Source organism: Protopterus annectens, chromosome 2.part0 (assembly GCF_019279795.1).
Source record: "Protopterus annectens isolate FY-2018-M chromosome 2.part0, PAN1.0, whole genome shotgun sequence".
Classification (NCBI taxonomy): Eukaryota; Metazoa; Chordata; order Ceratodontiformes; family Protopteridae; genus Protopterus; species Protopterus annectens.
The window spans coordinates 1,704,366,836-1,704,390,252 of record NC_056728.1 but is presented as its reverse complement, the minus strand read 5'-3'; the positions used below and the strand labels follow the sequence as shown (position 1 = coordinate 1,704,390,252).

General features: G+C 44.7%; 1 protein-coding gene across 1 annotated transcript in view; it reads right to left on the bottom strand.

Annotated features, from left to right (window-relative positions):
• The window catches only part of LOC122793585 (solute carrier family 35 member E2A-like), a gene marked incomplete in the record, with an annotated part of 983,710 nt that overhangs the window by 768,791 nt on the left and 191,502 nt on the right, over positions 1-23,417 (bottom strand). The window contains 1 exon segment of the mRNA XM_044061755.1: positions 21,202-21,332.

The following is a 23,417-nucleotide window of genomic DNA, read 5'->3' as shown; positions in this document are numbered from 1 at the left end:
AAACAAGGTATACAGAGGGAATGGAAATCCTTATGCGGTATTTGCTTCCCACAAGAAATACAATTATTAACTTTGTCTGACATCGGTCTGAGGCAAGAAAAGTTTCCCCAACGGGGTACTTAGCTTTTAAGAAGACTTCGGTTTCCAAATTTTCGTAATCTCAGGAGCTGGCCAACCGGCACTTGCGAACTGCTTTGGGCACCGCGCGGCAAGAAAGACTGAAGAAAATGGCGTCGGCTGGTTCCTTTATACCCCTGTCACACTGACGTCAGGGAAGAAGCGACAACTGATCCTACAGACATTGCCAACATACTGGCTGACAGGTTCAGTGCAAACTTCTCCCCCCCTCCCCCCCAAAAGGAGAGATATCTATACCAAACGATTGCAGCCCCCCAAACATCTCCAGCGCCCAAGTGAGAACTGCTCTCTCCAAAGCAAAAAACACAGCATCCATGGGACCTGATGGTGTCCCCGGCTGTGTGCTCCATGAACTCAATGAGGAATTAAACCCACACAGCTAGGACAGCTGTTTAATCAAAGTCTTACCTCTGGATACATTACCCAGGAGTGGCACTGCAACTGTGGTACCACTTCACAAAGGCGGTGCCTCCACCGACCCTGGAAATTACCGGCCCATTAGCTTGACAAGCCTTATCTGCAAAGCCATGGAGAGGATCATAATGGACCTCATAAATAAAGACATAGGGAATTTGCAGACTTTGGATCCAACCCAGTTTGGCTTTGTCAAAGGCAGATCATGCCTTTTAAACTTGGTTGACTTTTGAAACAGTCACCAAAGCCATTGATGAGGAAAGGCAGTCCATACAGCCTACCTCGATCTGGCTAAGGCCTTGATACAATACCCCACTCGGGTATCATTGAAAAACTCATCAGCTTAAATGTCAACCCATACATCACAAGATGGGTTGCAAACTGGCTGAGTGACAGAACCCACAGGGTCAGAGTTGCTGGCGCCATGTCAGACTCAAAGCCTGTCACAAGTGGTGTCCCACAGGGCTCAGTCCTGGGCCCACTCTTGTTTGGCATCTACTTTTCCAAGTACAAGAAAACACAGGAGGGTTATGGCTGACAAAGTTTGCAGATGACTGCAAACTGGCCATAGTAGAAAACACATCTGACACAGATATCCTTCAGAAGGGTCTCACAGAAACGGATAACTGGTGCCAGAGCCACGCCTAAAGTTAAATGCCAAAAATGCATAGTCATACCCTTCGGGAAAACAAGGTTACCCCTAGCTACCAAATAGGTGGCAATCCACTGAGTACAGAAAAAGTTATCAGGGACCTGGGGACCCAGGTTGATAGTAGTCTGTCATTCGACACCCATGTAGCTAAAGTAGTTAGGAAGACCTTCTACATTGCCCACCTTATCATGAAGGGATTCTCATCTAGATCAAGGGAGGTCATAGTCTCCTTTACTCATCACTCATCAGACCAATGATTGAGTACAATGCCCCATTCGAATGTATCTGACCCGACACTTGCAGCAGCTGGAGAGGCCACAAAAGTTCCTCACCAAAAGGATAAAGGGTCTCAAAAATCTGTCCTATGCTGCCCGACTGAAAGAACTCCAGCTCTATTCAGTCGCTTACCGCTTGCTCAGAGGTGACCTTTGCCTAACATACAAGGCCAAGTCAAACCCAGATTTGATGAATATGCTTCACCTCAAAAAATCTAGATCCATCAGAGCCACAAGGGCGGGAGACTTAAACCTTGACACGGCTATTAATAGGACGTGCTGGAGGGATAGATTCATCACACAAAGACTCACTATGCTGTGGAACAAAATCCCGGTACATGTGAGGCAGAGCACCTCGCTGGCCTTGTTCAAGAGAAATCTTGACCAATGGATGGGAGATCGCAGATATACCCCAGGGATTACCTCAGTGTCACTGCTCGACAGAGGCACAGCAAAATAATGGGTATAGTTCCCCATACTAAAGGGGTGGCGTAAGCCACAAAACGATGGGCTAGGCTTGTAAATGCCCTCGGGCAGATAGCCTAGTATGAACCTATGAACAACCGACGCCGGAGCTAAACTTTGGAATTCGGCCGACCGAAGACCCGCCTGACGGCAGGAGAACCCATCTGTTATGACTGCAGCTGTATGCACGATGAACATCAGGCTAAGATTCAATCGCTTCCACTTCACACATAAGTTACTATAGAACAACGGATACCAAACCTTGCACTCACTATGACAAAAATCTCCTTCACATTAGTAAAACTACGGGACCACCAGGAAATAAAGCACCCTGTATCTTCTAATCTACTCACTGGAGCTCCCTCCCCTTAGAGCTAAGATTACTAGACAATCAATCCTATAATTTTTAAACAATGGTGCGACTACCACCTCCAAGGGACACTTTCTTGTTAAAAGTGTAACCAGATGCGATACCTTCTAGTCCATCTAAGGTTACCTTTTACTTCGCTACAACACTTTCATGTGCGATATTAGTGCAAGTGATAACCTCAAAACTCTACTTCTCTAACTTGCTCTACTCTACTGCACTCAGTAGTATACCATTTCCACTCACTAACCCCTTTCTACGCTCTCATCTTCATCCTTTCTACTGTACAAGTGTTCTCCTTGTCTTTTACCTTTCATTTTCTTAAACACTGACAACTTGTATTACAAAAATATTGAGAAAGGACAGTTTTCTCTAATACTGCTTGTATAATTTATGTTCCATTTTAACTTTTTTTTTTTTAATGTGGTTTCTGCACTGTCTGAAAACGGCCCAGCAGGGCCAATTCAGTCAAAAGATATGTAAATAAATTAAACAAACATGGAAAATACAAAAATATCAACATATATATATATATATATATATATATATATATATATTATATATATATACAGGAAGTAAAAAATAACATTGGATTATGGCAGTCAAGCTTCTTGACTGCCAGCGAGAGTCAAGCTGAACTGAACGTATGAGTCTTGGTCTGAGCATGGGAAGCTCTGTTACGTGATATGTGGCTTGAAGCTTCTGAAGAGTTAAGTTTAAGGCTTGCTTATTTTAGACTTCTGAGCAAGAATTCTTCTGAGCTTCTATGAGGATACTACACAGAGTTTTGCAACAAATTATAGGATGTACTTCTTCAGTATGATGTCCAAAACTGATCCATGTTCAGTAAGCAAATGGCCAGCTCTAGTGGAGCAAAAGGATACAGCCTTGACTACAGCACAGGTAGCTGGAGTTTAATTAGTTGCTCAAGCATTTGTTGGAGCTGGTGTGCAGAGGATGGGCATACGTCTATCCTAAGTGTGTTTGGGGGGGGGGGGGTCAAAGACTACCCAATGCTAAAATCAATCAGATGATGGGTGATGATGTAAAGGGGTGGTCATGGGTGTGTGTTTGTGTGAGATGCCTAAAGCCACACGTGGTAGCCTTCAACAGTGGCCATACAACAGCATATACTCACATAGTGAAGGTGTAAAGGACAGTGTGGTGATATGGATCATACCTCTTCCATCAAGGGAGAGAGTATAGTGTTACATAAGAAAATGTCATGGCCATAAGCAACCACCATAACTGCCTGTGAGATGGCTCCTCCAGACAGCTCTAGCTTACTTGCTGCTGTACTACTGGCAGAATGCCTAGTGCCAAAGAAACAACCGACTGGGTAGGAGACCAGATGGCTGGCAGGTACAGCAGCAAAATGAATACAGAAATAAATATAGGCACACAACTGGTGCAAAAAGAACACAAAAATAAAGTTAGGTAAACAACTGACAATTTCTACACAGTCTAAGATATTTATCATCAATCAAGGTCTTTGAAATGCAGAGTTATGTACACAGCCTGCTTACATCTAGTTTGTTTGTTATTATCTTACTGACCTACAAGAAAAAGTAGTGTGGCTTAGAATAAAGTTTATTGGGGATTTACCTTTCTGATATCATACCAAATTTACTGTAAGTGAGCAGATGTGTTTAAAAAAAAATAAAGCAGAGGTGCAGGAAGCCATTAGCTGTAAATTGTCTATCTTAAAACTATAATGTTTAAATCATCTTTTACTGCACTGTTTTAATCACAAAACTTCTTACAAAACGGACAAAATTTAAACATGCAAATGTTAAAAGTTGGAAAAATGCTCCTGCTTAGTATCACACAGTTCATGTTGTACTTCAGAACTTACATAACAGCAACAGAAAGTGATTACAAAACTACCAATAGTTACAAGAACTATTCACAGTATATAAAACACTTCTGGTAGTTGCAAAGCAGATCATCATCCCATGTGCTCAGAGCAGGGGACCATAGCTTGGCGGACATTGGGTGCGGCAAGAGGCAAACTAAAGTACAGTTGTGTACACTTACCATAAATGTAGATGTTAGAGTGTATTCACTGTTGCAGTCATTACATTTGGGTTATCTGCCTGCAGGTAGCCCTCAGCCGGCCTGAATATCAGTCTTGGGTCCTGCGTTGGATGCTGTCTTATCTTCCATGACGTCAGGTAGTCAGGGGTATAAAGCATGCAGCCGACGCCATTACATCAGTTTTTCGTGCCCCCATAATGGGAAGCAGTTCTACATATATAAAGGTTACACCTCCCACAAAAAGCAAATACACCAGAAATCTGAAATACACTAAACAAGAAGAAGGGTATAGCCAAGAGACGTCAGGCTGGAGGGAGGGTAACCAGGACTGCAACAGTGAATACACTCGAATATCTACATTTATCGTAAGTGTACACAACTGTACTACGTTCTTCATTTTTCACTGTTGCAGTCATTACATTTGGATAGATTCCAAAGCTAAGTCAGGGAGGAGGAAGGTAGAGAGCATTAGGACCAGCTATTAAGCCCTGCAAGACTGCAGTGGCAAAACCAGCTCTGGATTTAGAAAAAATAGGCAAGTGGTAATGCTTGGTGAAAGTATGTACAGCTCCAGGTAGGATCTTCTAGGATGTCCCTGGTAGGGATACCTCTCAGAAAGGTTGTAGAGGTAGCTGCAGCCCTGGTGGAATGTGATCTTAGCCCCTGAGGTGTAGGTTTCCATGTTGCTTATAGCAGAAAAGAATGCAATGGCCTATCCACTTAGAAATGGTTTGCTTTGAAATGGCCTTCCCCTCTGCCCCTGCAGCAAAGGCAACTAGCAGCTGTTCAGTTTTTCTGAGAGGCTTAGTCCTGTCCAAATAAAATCTTAGTTATCTGTGCACATCCAAAGAGTGCAGTATTCGTTCTCCTTTGCTCTGTGGATTAGGAAAAAAGTTAGGCAAATGAATGGACTGATTAAGGGCCACACTGGATACCACCTTGGGCATAAAGGAAGGATTGGTCCTGAGGGACACCTTGTCAGCATGGAAGATGATGAAGGGCTCCACTGCCATGAGGGCCTAAAGTTCGGAAACTTCTTGCTGGAGTGATGGCTAGAAGGAAAGCAGTTTTCCAAGAAAGGAATTTCAACTCTGCAGTTGCAGCTGACTCAAAAGGAGGTAGAGTGAGTTTTTCCAATACAATGTTAAGGTCCCAGGCTGGAGTAGGGACTCTGCTGTGTGGTCTTAAAAAAAATTGGCCCCTCTGAGGAATTGTTTCAGCAGGGGGTGAGAGAAGAGGAGTGGGCTCAGTATTATAATGTGCTGAAATGGCTGAGGCATGAATTTTAATTGATGAGAAGGAAAGGTCCTTGTGGAACATCTCTGTTAAGTATTGAAGAATATGAGGCACTGTTGTGCTCATCCCTTGCGTCTGGCTCCAGGCACAGCATCTTTTACACTTTTCAGCATAGGATTTTCTAGTACTAGGCCTCCTGGTCTCCAGAATGACATCTAGCACCTGCTTACTAACTGATGTTATTGGAGAGCTGAGGGAGAGCCAGACCCCCCAGGGTTTAAAGCTGGGGGTGCAGAATCTGGCCTTCCTGCTGGGACAGCAGGGAAGGGGGTCTGAGGCAGGTGCCATGGATCCAGCAGTGACATACAGCTTAAGAGGGGGTACCAGAGTTGACGTGGCCAGTCTGGTGCAATCAGTATTGTCCTTGGTTTGTCTTGTTTGATCTTTAGCAGAATGTTGGCAGGAGAGGCAGAAGGGGGGAAGCATAAACTGAGATGCTTTCCCAGGTGAAGGACAGGGCATCCACTTTCCAAACTTGGCTGTGGGGAGTCCTTGTGCAGAATTTGTCCAATTGGTAGTTCTGAGGGGAGGCAAACAGGTCCATCTCTGGGCTCCACCCCATTTGTTTCTCAAAATGTTGAATATCTTTGGTTCCAGTTTCCACTTGTGTGGGTCCATGAGATTTCTGCTTAGGTCATCTGCCAGTGAATTTAGCTTGCTGGTGGGAATTGAGCTTGTAGGTGCACTTGGTAGTTCAAGATTGTGTTCCACAGAGCCACGGCTAGTTTGCAGAGAGGATACGAGTGGGCTCCCCCCTGCTTGTTTATATACCTCATAACAATGGTGTTGTCTGTCTTTACCAATAATTGTCCTAGAAAAATATGGTCCTTGAAGGCTGTCAGTGAATTCTGTACAGCTAACGATTCTTTTTGATAGATATGCAGGTGCTTCTGACTTAGGTTCCATTTGCCCTGAATGGACTGCCCTGCCAAGTGAGCCCCCCCCCCCACCATGCATAGTCTGATGTGTCTATTAGGGTTTGGGTGGCAGGGGGTAGAATGAATGGCAGTCTCTTGTTGTAGTAGCAGGCCTCTGCCCACCAAATGAACTCTTTCTTTATACAAGGAATAATAGGAATCATCGATTCCAGATCCTGTGAATGTTGACACCATAGGCTTTTTAGATACCATTGTAGTTTCCTCATATGCAGTCTTGCATATGGAATTAGTAGAATGCAAGAGGCCATTAACCCCAGGGATTGCAGTTTTTCTTTGCAGATAGCTGGGTCTTTGTGGCCAGTAGTTTGAGGTAGGCTGTCAGATTAAACTTGTTTTTCTGGCGTGAGGTAGGCCATCTGGGAAGTTGTGTTCAAGCTTGCTCCCAGGAATAAAATTTGTTGGCAGGGTACTAGATGAGTTTTCCTTTAGCTTATGGTGTACCCCAGTGAGGTTAGAAGTTTCTTTACAAATGCCAGATATTTTAATAGAAAGTCCTGGCTTTCTGCCTGAATTAGACAATCATCCAGGTATGGATATATTTGAATATTTCTTTGACTGCAAAATGCAATGACTGGAGCTAGGCACTATGTGAACACCCTGGGTGCAGTAGATAAGCCAAAGGGAAATGCAGAGAACTGATAGTGCATGGAGCCTGCCCTGAAGCGTAGGTATTTCCTGCAAGACTCCCTTATTGGAATGTGCAGGTAAGCTTCCTTTAAGTCTAAGGTTGCCCACCAGACATCTTTGCCTAGCATAGGAAGCAGCTGATTAAGTGTTAGCATTTTTAATTTTGGGATTACCAAAAAGGTGTTTAGAATAGAGAGGTCCAGGATAGGACACCAGGAGCTGCCTTTTCTGGGTACCAGGAAATGTCTGGAGTAAAAACCTTGTCCCCTTTCTTCTGCTGGGACAGGCTGAATAGCCCTGATACTCAGAAGAGAAAGAACCTGCTGTTGAGCCTCTGCCCACTGATTTGGGGGTAGGTCTGGCCAACTGTTTGGAGTTGGTAAGGTGTGGAAGTGGAATCTGTATCCTTGGGAAACTATATTTAAAACCCATTTGTCCTGGGTAATGAGTTCCCAGTTTTTTGCATGCAGTGCGATCTTTCCCCCTAAGGGAGCATGCAGTAGAGCAGGATTGGGAAGGTTTAAGGTTAAGTCATTGTGACAGTTTTCCATAGGGGGGTGTCTTACTACTTCCAGCTTTGGAAGTGGAAGCCCCCCACTGCTTAGGCCTAGGAGTACCTTGAGACTGTAGCCTAAGTGGTCTGCTATTCCTGGGTTTGGACTGAAGGCCTGGAAGAGACAGGAAAGAACCAATTCTTAGAAGGCCAACGCCTACTGAATCTGGGAGGCTGTACTTGCAGGAAATATTCAACAGTTTGCACAGATTTAGCTTTTTCCTCTATCTTTTTAAGGACTACTTCTGCTTTGTTGCCAAACAGGCGATCTTGGTTTAAGGGAGCATCCAGTAATTTAGCTTTAACATGATCTGGCAAATTTTGCTCCTTAAGCCAAGCATGCATTCTAAGAACAGATCCAGTGACAGCAGCCATGCAAGATGCTTCTAAAGAGTCAAAACCACATTGCAAAGTATGTTTACCAACTTGTTCAGCAGAATGCATTAAATCCTGTAATTCTTTATTTTCAGCACAGTCAGGAATCATCATTTTCTGTTTATGTAGTCCCATAATATGTTCCTGATACTTTAACATATGAAACTGGTAGGCCCTAGTGGCCAAAGTAGCAGAAGTGTATACCTTCTTACCCCCATCTGTCCAAGACCCTGAAATCTCTATCAGAGGGGGTAGGGTATTTTGGCAGAAGCAGCCTTAATGCCTTTAGGTCCCTGGGAAATCGTCTCTGGGTCCGCAGAAGGATTCCTGAAAAGGAACTTGTGAGAGTTAGGTACTCTGTAATACCTGTCAGGTTTCCTGGGAGCCAGAGATAAAGTGTCTGGGGCCAGGCTAGATTCCAAGAAGGCATCATCTACAATGTACAGGACAGTAGGAATAGCTAAAGGCCTGTGTTGAGGTAGGAGTAAGAATTCCCTAAGCCTCTTTGGAGTCACAGTAATCCTGGCTTTCCCAGTGGAAATGCTCCCTAAGAGTGTGCAAGGTTTCACCAAAAGAAAAATCTTCTGGGGGGGGGAGAGAGATGGAGTCCTCAGCATCAGAATCCTCATAGGTAGATAAGGGCAAAGCCTGGTAAATCAGAAGAAACAGAAATTTCAGATTCCTGATCAGGAGGAAAATCAATTTTAGGTCTCTTAAGGGGGAGAAGGCTGGCTTCCCCTAATTAAAGTAATAAGGTCTTCAGCCATTCTTATCATTTGATTTTTAGGCATATGGGCCTGACCATGTGGTTTGGACATCGATTTTCTAGGCGTGGGTCAACTTTTAGGCCTTGAAGACGAAGCTTGGTTTTGGTTTGAAATGCAAGTCTGTAGGCCTGAATACACCCTCAGAAGCCGGTGCTTGCACAGCGGCTCCGGACCCATCCGAGGTAGAGACATCGACTGTTGAACCTGCAGAAGAAGCATCTCGCAGCATACCGGACTCCAAATGGGTCTCAGTAGAGGCCTGCAAATCTGAAGTAGTGGGCATCAGGGGCTGTGAAAGTGCCTCACTGAGTACCGGTCCTATGCGGTCTGTCTCCGTCTTTATCTTTATGTTTTTTCGGAATGTCGGTAATCGGATGGCTTACCAAAGCCATTTCTGGATAATTAAACAGAATACCGAAATAGTTTGTTGCAAAAATGGACAGACGATGAATAGTTTGAGGATTGAATAAGGCACAAAACCGACAGCGAGGGACGTCGTGTTCTGGGCCTAAGTAAGGAGTGCAGTACGAATGAAAATCTTTATGAGGTGTTTGCTTTCCACAGGTAATACACAATTGTTAACTTTTACTGGCATCGGTTTAGAGCAAGAAAAAGGATCCCCAAAGTACAGTTTTGTACCTACCATAAATGTAGATGTTCGAGTGTACACCCTGCTGCAGACATCACAATTGGGTTATCCTGTCATCAGGCGGTCCCACAGTCGGCCCGAATTCCAAAGTCTTGGTCCGGCGGTGGTTGTTGTCGCTTCTTCCCTGACATTAGTGCACCAGGGGTATACAAGAGGCATCCGACGCCATTTTCTTCAGTTTTTCTTGCCCCAGATGTCAGGTGCCCCCCCCCCCCCAAAAGGTGGTCAGTAGATAGTACTAATAATAAAAGTTTAGCACAAACAAAACATACGTCCAGCTATAAGCAAATACACCACAAAGGTTGTATCAAATTTTAAGGTATAGAAAGGTTTCAGTTAGGTCAGAGGGGATGGAGGGAGGGTAAACCTTGGACTGCAGCCAGGTGCACACTCGAACATCTACATTTATGGTAGGTACAAAACTGTACTATGTTCATCGTGTTACCCTGCTGCAGTCATCACACTTGGGTTGAATCCCAAAGCTAAGGATGGGAGGTGGAGTCAAACAGGGTTAGAGGAGGCTAGAAGGCCCTGCAAAACTGCAGTGGCGAAGCCAGCTCTAGTCTTACAGTAAAGTGGTAAGTGACAGTGTTTGGTGAAGGTGTGTACTGAACTCTAAGTTGCAGCTTCCAGAATATCCTTGGTTGGCACCCCCCTGAGGAAGGCTGTAGATGTAGCTGCTGCCCTGGTGGAGTGGGGCCTTATGCTAGCAGGAACTGGTTTTCCATGATGGGTGTAGCAAAAACGTACGCAATGTCCTATCCATTTGGAAATGGTCTGTTTTGAGATAGCCTTTCCTTGTGATGCTGTAGCATAGGATACAAAAAGCTGGTCAGATTTTCTGAAAACCTTAGTTTTATCCAAGTAGTAACGTAGTTGCCTGTGAATGTCCAAGGAGTACAGGAGTCTTTCTCCTTTGTTCTGTGGATTTGGGAAGAAAGTGTGCAAATGGATGGTTTGATTTAGAGCCACACTGGATACCACCTTTGGCATAAAGGAGGGGTTAGTTCGTAGAGAAACTCTGTCTTGATGAAAAGTGAGGAAAGGCTCTACTGCCATTAGTGCCTGAAGCTCTGAGACTCTTCTGGCTGAAGTAATTGCTAGCAGCAGGGCAGTCTTCCATGATATAAACTTTAAATCAGCTGAGAAAGCTGGCTCAAAAGGGGGCAGCGCTTTTCCAGAACAAAGTTGAGGTCCCAAGTTGGTGTTGGTGCCCTCTTGGGAGGCCTAAAGTTTTTGGCCCCTCTGAGGTACTGCCTTAGAAGTGGATGTGAAAATAAGGGAGGATCCGTGTTGTAGTGAGCTGAAATAGCGGAGGTGTGGATTTTAATAGATGAAAAAGAAAGTCCTTTGTGTAACATCTCAGTTAAATATTGTAGAATCTGAGGTATGTCCGGCTCAAGGGGATTTTGGCCTTTAGCTTGGTTCCAGGCGCAAAATCTTTTCCATTTGTCTGAGTAGGCTTTCCTGGTGCTGGGCCTCCTGGCCTCCAGAATGACATCCGTAACAGCTTGTAAAAGAGGAGCTGGCTGGTTGTTTAGGTGATTTGCCATGCAGCCAAATTTAAGGTTTTGAGCTGGCTGTGTAGAATCAGACTGTCTTGCTGTGTGCACAGATGAGGAATTTGTGGTAAAATCCATGGTGGGCCGTGGGCCATGTTACTCAGTAGTGGGTACCAGTGCTGGCGTGGCCAGTCTGGGGAAATGAGTATCATGCAGGGTCTCTCCATTCTGACTTTCAGCAGCACCTTTGTGAGGAGGGGCAATGGAGGAAAGGCACATACTGTCAACATTTTCCAACTGAATGAGAGTGCGTCCACTTTCCAAGCTTGATGGTGAAATGTCGTTGTGCAAAATTTTGATAGCCGATAGTTTTGGGGGTTGGTATGGCAAACAGGTCTATGTCTTGGTGCCCCCATGTTTGAGTTATCATTGCAAATACTTGTGGATCCAGTTTCCACTTGTGGGGATCCATGATGTTCCTGCTTGGGTCGTCTGCCAATGTGTTCTTTGTTCCTGGCAGGAATTGTGCTTGTAATTGAACTTGGTAAGCCAGTGCTGTGTTCCACAAGGTCATTGCTTGCCTGCATAGAAGGTAGGAGTGTGTACCCCCTTGCTTGTTTATGTACCACATTACTGTGGTGTTGTCTGTACTTATTATAAGCTGTCCTGGAAGCAAGAGGTCCTTGAACACTGTCAGAGCATTCTGTACAGCTAGCATTTCTTTTTGATTGATGTGCAGATTTCTTTGATCTGTAGTCCATATGCCTTGAACGCACTGTCCTGCCATGTGTGCCCCCCAGGCATAGTCCGATGCATCTGTTGTCACAGTTTGCCTGGCTGGGGGTAAGGTGAAAGGCTGACCCTTGTTGAGGTGACATGCCTGTGACCACCATAGAAACTCCTGTTGAAGGCAGGGAATGACAGGTATCATTGTTTCCAAGCTGTGGCAAGTCCATACACTTTTCAGGTACCATTGTAATTTCCTAATATGCAGTTTTGCAAATAGTATTAGTAGTATGCAAGATGCCATGAAGCCCAAGGCCTGCAGAATTTTTCTTGCAGGGAGTTGGGTCTTTGTTGCCATTATTTTGAAGTACTGAGTTAGGTGTAGTTGTTTGTCTGGTGTCAGATAAGCCATCTTGGCCGTTGTATTCAAGCTGGCACCCAGGAATGTCCTATTTTGTGAGGGCACTAGTTTTTATTTCTTTTTGTTTACTGTGTACCCTACGCAACTTAGGTGTTTTACAAACGCCAGATGTTGTAAGGAGAATGTCCTTGCTTTCTGCTTGGATGAGGCAGTCGTCCAGGTATGGGTATATTTGAATTCCTCTGTCTGCACTAGGCAATTACTGGTGCCAGGCATTTTGTGAAGACCCTGGGCGCAGTCGATAAGCCAAAGGGCAGTGCAGAGAATTGGTAATGGGTTGAACCTGCAATGAAACTGAGGTATCTTCTGCAATTCCGTCTGATAGGGACATGCAGGTATGCCTCCTTGAGGTCCAACGTTACTAGCCAAGCCTTCTTGCCCAACATGGGAAGAAGCTGCTGTAGTGTTAGCATCTTGAATTTGGGCACTTGCAAGTAGGTGTTTAGAATTGAAAGATCCAGAATGGGTCTCCATGCGTTGTCCTTTCTGGGGACTAGCAAGAGCCTTGAGTAAAATCCTTGGTCTTGCTCCTGTGTATGCACCAGTTGAATGGCTCTCATGTCCATGAGAGTTGTAATTTGTTTTTGTGCCTCTGCCCATTGATTTTGTGGCAGGTTTGGCATTCCTTTTATCCTTGGCAAGGTGTGGAAATGGAATCTGTATCCTTATGAGATAATGTCTAGGATCCATTTGTCCTTTGTGATGATGCGCCAGCTGTCTGCAAAAAGTGCTAATTTTCCTCCCAAGGGAGCTGTCAAGAGAGCTTTGCTTGGCAGTTTGAGGTTTAAGTCATTGAGTTTGTCTTCTAGTAGTTTGGGGCCTGTCTTCTCCTCCCTTCTGTGTTGCAGTGTCCCATTGGCGAGGTTTGTAAGGGATTTGTGCTTGACCTCTGCCCCTTGGGCGCCTGTATTTACCCCTCTGTGGTCTGTCAGAAGCTGGAAAGGACCAATTTTTTGTTGGCCAATTTCTGCTGAAGCGTGGAGGTTGTACCTGTAAGAAATCTTTGACCGTCTGCATAGATTTTGCCTTATCCTCCATTTTCTTTAAAACCTCTTCTGCTTTAACCCCAAATAAGACATCCTGCTGTAAGGGTACATCTAATAACTTTGCTTTAACATGATCGGGCAGAGTTTGTTCCTTTAACCAAGCATGCCTACGTATAACAGACCCAGTAACAGCTGCTCTACAGGAAGATTCCAAGGAATCAAATCCACCCGTTCAGCTGCATGCAACACGTCCTGCATTTCCTTGAATTCAGACTGTTGAGGGTGCGTGCTCATCTTTCGTTTTAATTGTGACATTAGGAATTGCTGGTATTTCAGCATGTGAAATTGACAATTTAGTGCTATCATAGCTAGAGTAGCTGAGGTGTAAACCGTCTTCCCCCACCTATCTAGTGCTCTGGAGTCCCTTTCAGAGGGTACAGGATTTTTAGCCATAGAAGCCTTAGCCCCTTTGGGACCCTGTGAGATCATCTCTGGGTCAGCAACAGGGCTTTTGTAAAAGAATTTGTGTGAGTCAGGCACTCTATAATATCTGTCTGGTTTGGCTGGAGCAGGAGGCAGAGAAGCTGGATTTAGACTAGATTCTAAGTAATCATCATCCACAATGTCTAAAACTGGAGGGATAGCAAGTGGTTTGTGCTGGGGGAGTAAAAGAACTCTTGGAGCCTTTTCTTTGAGTCGGAGTAGTCCTGACCTTCCCAGTGGACATGTTCCCTCATGGTATGCAAGGTTTCCCTGAAGGAATAGTCTTCAGGGGGAGAAGCTGAGGGAATGAAATCTTCAGCATCAGAATCTTCATAAGGGGGAAAGGAGTAATCTTGTTCCTCAGAGGAGTCTTGAGGAAATAGACACTTGATCAGAGGAGGCATAATCCTCCTCTTGTCTAGGCCTTTTGTCTGGGGTTGAGAACCCTTGATCCAAGAAATCAAATCTTCAGCCATTTTAAGCATCTGTTTTCTTAGGCATGGGGCCTTGTACTGGAGACTGATGTGCAGTCTTTTTTGGTTTTAGAGGAGTCTTAAGCTTAGCATAGGATTTTATGGTGACAGTAGCTGGTCTGAAGACACCTTCTGTGACTGAAGGTGTTTCCACAGCACCGACTTCTCCTGCTGCAATGTTGTTGGCAGGGCCTAAAGAAAATGGCTGCGTCGGCCTAGTAAGAATCCGAAGCGGGCTGGGGTTCCAATTCTGCGGTCGCCAGGGGCTGCGTAGGTGCCTCACTGAAAACCGGAGAACAGGCGACCAGCCCAGCCGAGGCCTCGGAGTCTGGCTTGGATCTAGGCTGCTTGTCTTTATCTTTGCATTTTTTATGCACGCCGGTAGTCGGTTGCTCCGACGGCATAGTGTAATTAAATTTCCTACCGAAGTAGTCGTGCGAAATCAAAGCGTCACTTTATAGTTCGCTTATTGAACCTAGCACAAAACTGACAACCAGTGACATCGTGGTCTGGGCCTAGGCAAGGTATACAATAGGAATGTAAGTCCTTATGAGGCATTTGCTTCCCACAAGAAATGCAATTGTTAACTTTTTCTGACATTGGACTGAGGCAAGAAAAGGTTCCCCAATGGGGTACTTAGCTTTGAAGACTTCGGACTGAAATTCGATTCGAAAATCTCAGGTGTCGGCCGACCGGCACTTGCGAACTGCTTCTGCTTTGGGCACCGTGTGGCAAGACTGAAGAAAATGGCGTTGGATGCCTCTTATATACCCCTGGCGCACTGACGTCAGGGAAGAAGCGACAGCAACCGACGCCAGACCAAGACTTTGGAATTTGGGCCGACTGCGTGACTGCCTGACGACAGGATAACCTAAGTGTGATGACTGCAGCAGGGTAACACGATGAACATCGGGGTACTTAGCTTTTTTGAAGACTTCTGTTCTGAAACTCGAAAAAGTACAGTTTTGTACCTACCATAAATGTAGATGTTCGAAGATCCACATTGCTGCAGTCCTAACACTTGGGTAGTCCGCTGTCCCAGTCGGCCCGAATACCAAAGTATATGGCTGACGTCGGTCAAGGCGCATTAGTCTGACGTCAGGACGTCAGGGTACAAATGCGCATGACCGACGTCATATCCTCAGTCTTTTCTTGCCCCAAATGTCAGAAGACCATAAAAAGATAAGGCTAAAACCAAAAAACACCACACACTCCTGCACCAAATATATAGACAATATATACAAATTTACAAGAGTATAACCACACCCACACAACCACCCCTAAACACAGAGGGAAGGAGGGAGGGTAATTGGACTGCAGCAATGTGGATCTTGAACATCTACATTTATGGTAGGTACAAAACTGTACTATGTTCTTCATACCACATTGCTGCAGTCCTAACACTTGGGTAGAATCCCAAAGCAGAGGTAAGGGAGGCTGGCAAATCATAAGGAAGCAGGAGCTGACAACATGCCCTGCAAAATAGCCGTGGCAAAACCAGCCCTAGATTTAGAGTAGAGAGGAAGGTGGTAATGCTTAGAGAAAGTATGCACTGAACTCCAAGTAGCTGCCTCCAAAATATCCTTAGTTGCCACCCCCCCTTAGAAATGCTGTAGAAGTGGCAGTAGCCCTAGTGGAATGAGTTCTAATCCCAGCTGGAATCTCCTTGCCATGATGGGAATAACAAAATGCAATGCAAAACCCAATCCACTTAGAAATAGTTTGTTTTGACACAGGCTTGCCCTGAGAACTCAAAGCAAAAGAAACAAACAACTGCTGAGACTGCCTAAAATCCTTAGTCCTGCTTAAATAATAACGCAACTGCCTGTGTACATCTAAAGTGTGCAAAATCTTTTCCCCCTTATTTTGGGGATCTGCATAAAAGGTAGGCAAATGAATAGTTTGGTTTAAAGCCACACTAGAAACCACTTTAGGCATAAAGAAAGGATTAGTACGTAAAGATACCCTATCCTTATGAAAAATCAGGAAAGGCTCAACCGCCATAAGGGCCTGCAATTCAGACAACCTTCTTGCAGATGTAATGGCTAACAAAAAAGCAGTCTTCCATGACAAATATTTCAATTCAGCAGTAGCTGCAGGCTCAAAAGGTTGTAGAGTGAGTTTCTCCAACACAAAATTGAGGTCCCAAGCAGGAGTAGGAGCTCTACGTGGGGTCTTATATTCTTTGCCCCTCTAAGAAATTGCTTGAACAAAGGATGAGAAAACAATGGTGGGTCACAATCATAGTGAGCTGAAATTGCTGCAGCATGAATCTTAATGGAAGAGAAAGACAAACCTTTGTCCAATAACTCAGTAAGATATTGAAGAGCCACACTCAAATTCGCTCAGAAACATCCAAATCCTTTGCTGCACACCAAAATAAAAATCTCTTCCATTTTCCTGCGTACACTTTCCTTGTACTAGGTCTTCTGGCTTCCATAATCACATTCAAAACTTGTTGAGGAAGCTGAGACCTGCTATGGTTCAAAACAGAATATGCCAAGCTGTTAGAAGAAGAGAGTGAAGCTTGACATTGAGCAGATGCCCGTCCTTCTGAGACAATAGGTGTGGAATCAAAGGTAAGGGCCATGGAGGCTTCCTTACCAGACTCCTCAGCAATGGGTACCAGTGCTGCCGAGGCCAATCCGGAGCTATTAAAATCATCCTTGGCTTGTCTTGTCTGACCTTTAGAAGTACCTTTGGGAGGAGAGGCAGAGGTGGAAAGGCATACACATGAAGATTTTTCCAACTGAAAGAAAGAGCATCCACTTTCCAGGCTGTGTGATGAAACCTTTTCGTGCAAAACTTTGGCAGCTGGTGGTTTAGTGGAGAAGCGAACAGATCTATGTCTGGAGTTCCCCATGACACTGTCAATGTCTGAAATACATGAAGATCCAGTTTCCACTCGTGGGGATCCATGATTTGCCTGCTTAACACATCTGCTAAGGAGTTCTGTGCTCCTGGCAGAAACCTTGCTTGAAGATTCAGCTGCAAGCTTAACGCAGTCTCCCACAAAATCATTGCTTGCCTGCATAGAGGATAAGAATCTGTTCCCCCTTGTTTGTTGATATACCACATGACAGTTGTGTTGTCTGTTAGAATCAACACCTGCCCTGGAAGAAGTAAATCCTTGAAAGCCAGTAATGCAAACTGGACTGCTAACATCTCCTTCATGTTGATATGTAGATGCTGCAGTCTGGCAGGCCACTTGTCTTGTATCCACTTTCCATTCAGATGAGCTCCCCAAGCTGTGTCTGAGGCATCTGTCGTTAGAATCTGACTCGCCTCTGGCCGGGTCACAGAGAGTCCCTTGTTTAGGTGACATTCCTGAGCCCACCACAAAAATTCCTTTTGAATGCAAGGTATTATTTGAATGACAGTGTCCAAATCCTGGCAGTGCTGTGTCCATACATTTTTGAGATACCATTGTAGCTTCCTCATATGCAGTTTGGCATTGGGAAGTACCAGAATACAAGATGCCATGAACCCTAAGGCTTGAAGGACTGTCCTTGCAGTCAGCCCGGACTGATGAGATAGTTGATGGAAGTAAAGAGAAAGATTCTTTTGTTTGTCCGGGGTTAAAAAGGCCATCTGGGTTGCTGTATTCAGTCTCACACCCAGAAAGCACATGTCTTGAGAGGGTACTAGACTGGACTTTATTTCGCTCACAGAATACCCTAGGCATCTTAGCACTGCTATCACATATTCCAAATGCTGAAGAAGCACGTCCTTCCTTGAGCCAGAATCAGGCAATCGTCCAAATAAGGATAGATTTGTATTCCTTTTAGCCTGAAGAAAGCTATCACTGGAGCCAGAACCTTTGTGAATACTCTGGGCAGTAGATAAGCCAAAGGGCAATGCAGAGAAGTGATAATGAGAATTCCCAGCTCGAAAACGCAGATACTTCCTGCAAATTAGTCTGATAGGAACATGAAGGTAAGCTTCCTTGAGATCCAAAATTACCATCCAGTGATCTTTGCCCAGCAGAGGTAAAAGCTGTTGTAACGTCAACATTTTGAACTTGGGAATGTCCAGATAAGTGTTGAGGATAGACAGATCCAAAATTGGTCTCCACGTGTTCCCCTTTTTGGTACTAGGAACAGGCGAGAATAAAATCCTAGGCCCCTTTCTGGCACAGGAACCGGCTGAATGGCCCCTATTTGGAGCAACAGAGAAATTTGCTTGTGAGCCTCTTTCCTTTGTTGAGGAGGAATGTCTGGCAAGCCTTTGAAAGGAGGCAAGGTATGGAAATAAAACCTGTAACCGTGGTGAATGATATCCAATACCCATCTGTCTTGGGTAATTAAACTCCAGTTTTCTTTGAAAAGTGCCAACCTTCCTCCCAAAGGTGCTGCCAGCCGAGAAGATTCTGGCAGCTGAAAAGGCAGGTCATTGTGTCTGTTTATGAAAGGACTGACCCCTGCCCTCACAAGAAGACTGAGCAGGTGAACTCCCTGTTCTAGGCCTAAAAGAACCTTGAGCTCTGCCTCTACCACGTCTAGACCTACCCCTAGACTGGGAATCATAAGCAGGATATGTCCACCCCTTGGTAGGCCAATTTCTACTAAACTTCGGAGGCTGAACCTGCAAAAAATCTTTAACAGTCTGCATAGACTTAGCCTTGTCTTCCATTTTCTTTAGAACTGCTTCCACCGGCGAACCAAACAACACATCAGATTGTAAAGGAGCATCTAAAATCCTTGTTTTCACATGCTCAGCTAAATTCTGATCCCTCAACCAGGCGTGCCTGCGAAGAACCGAACCAGTGGCAGCCACCCTCAAGAGGCCTGCACAGCATCAAAACCACATTGCAAAGAATGCTTACCCACCTGTTCAGAAACATGAACTAAATCCTGCAACTCTTTACACTCAATACCTTCCGCCAAAGCATCTACCTTAGACTTTAATTGTGAAAGGAGATAATTTTGGTATTTCAACATGTGTAACTGGCAATTCAAAGCTCTCATGGCCAAAGTGGAAGAAGTATACACTTTCTTTCCCCATCTATCCAAAGCCCTAGCCTCTTTATCTGGAGGAACAGGATTTTTAACAACAGAAGCCTTAACACCTTTAGGCCCCTGTGAAACAGTTTCTGGGTCTGCCCTAGGACTCTTAAAAAGATACTTATGAGCTTCAGGCACCCTATAATATCTATCCGGTTTAACTGGAGCAGGAGGCAAAGAGTCAGGGTTCAGAGAAGCCTCTGCAAAAACATCCTCTACCACATCTAGAACAGGAGGTATAGCTAAAGGCCTATGCTGGGGTAGAAACAAAATTCCTAAGCCTTTTCCTGGAATCAGAGAAATCCTGACCTTCCCATTTAAAATGCTCCCTCATGGAATGAAGAGTCTCTGAAAATGAAAAATCCTCAGGAGGAGAAGCAGAAGGAGTAGAATCATCTACATCAGAATCAGAGTAAGGAGAATACTCCTACAAGTCTTCAGTCAAGACTCAGAAGCATCCGAACACTGCTCAAAACTCCCAAGCTCAGGTTCCACCCTAGGCCTCTTATCAGGAGGGGCATAGAACCTCTAATCATTGTAATCAAATCTTCTGCCATCTTAAGCATATGCTTCTTAGGTACAGACCCTGAAGAACTAGGGGTAACTCCTGAAACAAAACCTGGCCTGCCCCTGGGAGAAGCCTTGGAAACAGCAGGAGGGCCTAACCACCTTAGGAAGGGAGGGAAGAACAGCTACCTGAGAAGCCCCTTCCGCCTGGCCTACCTCCTGAGAGGTCACATCTTGCAGTAATAAAGTCTCTCCCTGGGATTCCAAAGAAATTTCTGGCTGAACCCCTGGCTCCACCGAGCCCTCTAAAGAACCGACGTCCGGGACGGACGGTTCATCCAGCCTAGGCTTTGCTGTTTTGTCCTTGCGCTTTTTGAAGCGGGCGGAGCATCCGGCGGCATTTTATAATTACACCGCTTCCCAAAAACTAACCTGGCACAATCTAATCTTCTCTTTATAGTGCGTTTGTTAAATCTAGCACAAGAGCGACAGCCAACAACGTTGTGCTCAGGCCCCTAGGCAAGGTATACACAAGGTATGGTAATCCCTATGAGGTATCTGTTTCCCACAAGAAATACAGTTATTCACTTTTTCTGACATCCGGTAAAATACTGAGGCAAGAAAAACCCAAAATAATCCCCAACGGGGTACTTAGCCAATTTGGATTCGGTCTGAAACTCCGACTTCGGAAAATCTCAGAACGCCAACCTGCACTTGCAAAACTGCTTCTGCATCGGACCATGCGGCAAAAAAGACTGAGGATATGACGTCGGTCATGCGCATTTGTACCCTGACGTCCTGACGTCAGACTAATGCGCCTTGACCAACGTCAGCCATATACTTTGGTATTCGGGCCGACTGGGACAGCGGACTACCCAAGTGTTAGGACTGCAGCAATGTGGTATGAAGAACATCGAAAATTTCAGGAGTCGGACGACTGGCACTTGTGAACTGCTTCTGCTTCGGGCACCACGTGGCAAGAAAGACTGATGTAATGGTGTCGGCTGCATGCTTTATACCCCTGACTACCTTACGTCACGGAAGATGAGACAGCATCCAACGCAGGACCCAAGACTTTGATATTCAGGCCGGCTGAGGGCTACCTGCAGGCAGATAACCCAAATGTAATGACTGCAACAGTGAAACACGAAGAACATCTTAAAAACAATCAGAATATATTTTCAAAAGTTCAGATCCCTTGGAAGCTGACCAAGAAGAATGAGATTTACCAGAAAACAGACTAACAAGTGTTTGCAGAGAAAGAGTTGGCTAATCCTCCTCACCTTACAAAAACAGATGTTTAGCCCTTTTCCTATCAGACTTCTTTCTGGTTAAGCACTTGCACTGCTTATCCTGGCTTTCACCTTTCCTTGCAAGTTAGGGCACACTGCTCTGCAGCTTAAGTCCGTCACAGATTACAGGTCTCTAAGGACTACTGGGCAATCCACAGCTCCTCTCAATGAAGTGAACGCATAGAAAAGGCACTCTCTCTATAATATACTCTCAAAAGCTTCAACCTCTTTGGAATTGCATAAAGACAGACCTACCAGGACACAGGCATTGTAGGCTGAATACAGGAAGTAGTCAATTAATCCTTCTCCCACACATATGGGTATCTAGTCCTCTTCCAGTCAGTTCTTTTTGGTCTAGTATTTCTGCTCGTCTCGAAGGGTTTTACCTGTTGAAAAATATTGCTTGTAAGTCAGGCAAAGTGATTCATGGAAAATACAGTTGTATAAAATTTTACCACAACAGCAGAGGTCTTTCTTTTCAGTGTTGCAGTATTCTTCACCTTGGGGATCTCCTGCCAAGGAAATCCCAACATCTGTCCAGTATACCAAAGCCTTTAGAGCTTGTATGCACTGTACGTCACATGTATGCTCCCCATTCAGGACACAGAGGAAAAAGGTGACATATGAATACAGTTGCCCAGAACTGAATTACCCAAGAAGAGAACAGTCTCCATAGGACAAAGGAGGCTATGTACATTCAGAAGTAGAAAATGCAGATGTAAAAGGTTGACCCTTGGTCAGGAGGAAAAACAAAACAAAACCAAAAAACAGGAGGAAGAGGGAAGGAGCTAATACTGCAATAGTGAAGAGAACATCTACTGTTATTGTAAGATTTTACACACTTGTGCTATGTCTTTCATATCACTGTTGCCGTATTCTTCACCTTAAGGAGAATAAAAAAGCTCAAGAAAAGGATTGGGGGGTGGAAGGCTGGTAAAAGCCCTCAAAGAACCCATGCAGTATGGCCCTAGCAAATCCTGCTCTGGCCCTAGAAACCAGTTTATACTGCTTAGTAAAGGTATGCACTGAAGACCAAGTAGCAGCTTCAACGATGGAATTGGTGTCCAACCCATTTAAGAAAGCATCAGAGAGGCAACAGCCCTAGTGCAGTGAGCTCTGACAGAAGTAGACAGACACTTGCCATGAAAAGAACAAAAAGAAATGGCCTTAGAAATCCAGGAGGAGATAGTTTGCTTAGAAACAGCCAAACACAATGTCCTGAGAGGAAATTAAACAAAAAGCTGCTTAGACTTATGAATGGCCTTACTTTTATCCAAATAATACCGGTGAAAATTCAATTCTTTCACTGGCAGATTAAGGAGAAGGAAAAAAGGAAGGGAGTTGAACTGCCTGATTCAAAGGCAACTCATTAACAACCTTGGACATAAAAGGAGGATCAGTACTAAGGGACACCCTGTCCCTGTGGAAAAACTAAAAAAAAAAAAAGGAAGAGATGGCTGCAAGGGCCTGAAGTGAAACCCACCAAGCAGTAAGACAGTCTTCCAGGTATAACTGCTGCAGAGAAGCTGAACTTGCAAGGTCAAAAGGAGCCAGACTCAGTTTTTTCTAAATCAAAATTAAGGCCTCGAGGAGGAGGAATAGGCTTTCTTGGGGGGGCCTAAAATGCAGGACACCTTTAAGAAATTGTTTGACTGCAAAGCGAGAAACCAAAGGAGGATTCAAGGGCAGACATGCAGAAATAGCTGAAAAATGGGCCTTTACTGTGGGAGTGGTTACTAACTTGAAACTGTAGTTTTATTGGCAATTTTGGGTCAATTCCAAAACTCCTTCATCTTCCTCTCTTAAAACCCTCTTTTGCACGGTTTTTCTCGTTTTTGTGCATAGCGCAACAGCGGGCAGCGCCGCCTAATTGGGTTTAAACTATTCCTGGCTCCACAAAGTCTGCTCTTCACATTTTCCCTTAGAACTGCTATCTCTCAATTTAAACACCATATTCTCATTCTAAGGCCCTTCACTGGTCCAATTAAGTAATCCTACAAGTTAGCACTATTAAACCATAAGCACTACTTACTCTTATACTCTCTACGATTACCCTGTCCTCTATTGGTCCGTCTTAAATTCAGTTTCCCTATTACTCTAGCATGTCCAAAGGTCAGTCAATGGTTTCCTCTCCAGTCCAGCTGGTGAATCTGGGAATTTTGAGGCAATGCTACAACTGTCTCATGTACACGGACAACCCTCTCCTCCTCCAAACAGGTTCAAATATATGTGAGAGATGCAACTATTTAGCCAAACTGGAGGCTGAGCTCTCTCATCTCAAAACTGGTGTAACCAGTCAGGAGGAGAAGGTAACCTCACACAACACAATTCCAGTATCACATAGTCCCACCACATCAGCGAACCAAACACATAAATACACAAAAACATACTCGGAGGCTCTAAATAAAAATCTACCTAAGCAACAGAGACCTCCAAAGCAGACATCCAAGCAAACGCCACCTCAAAACAAA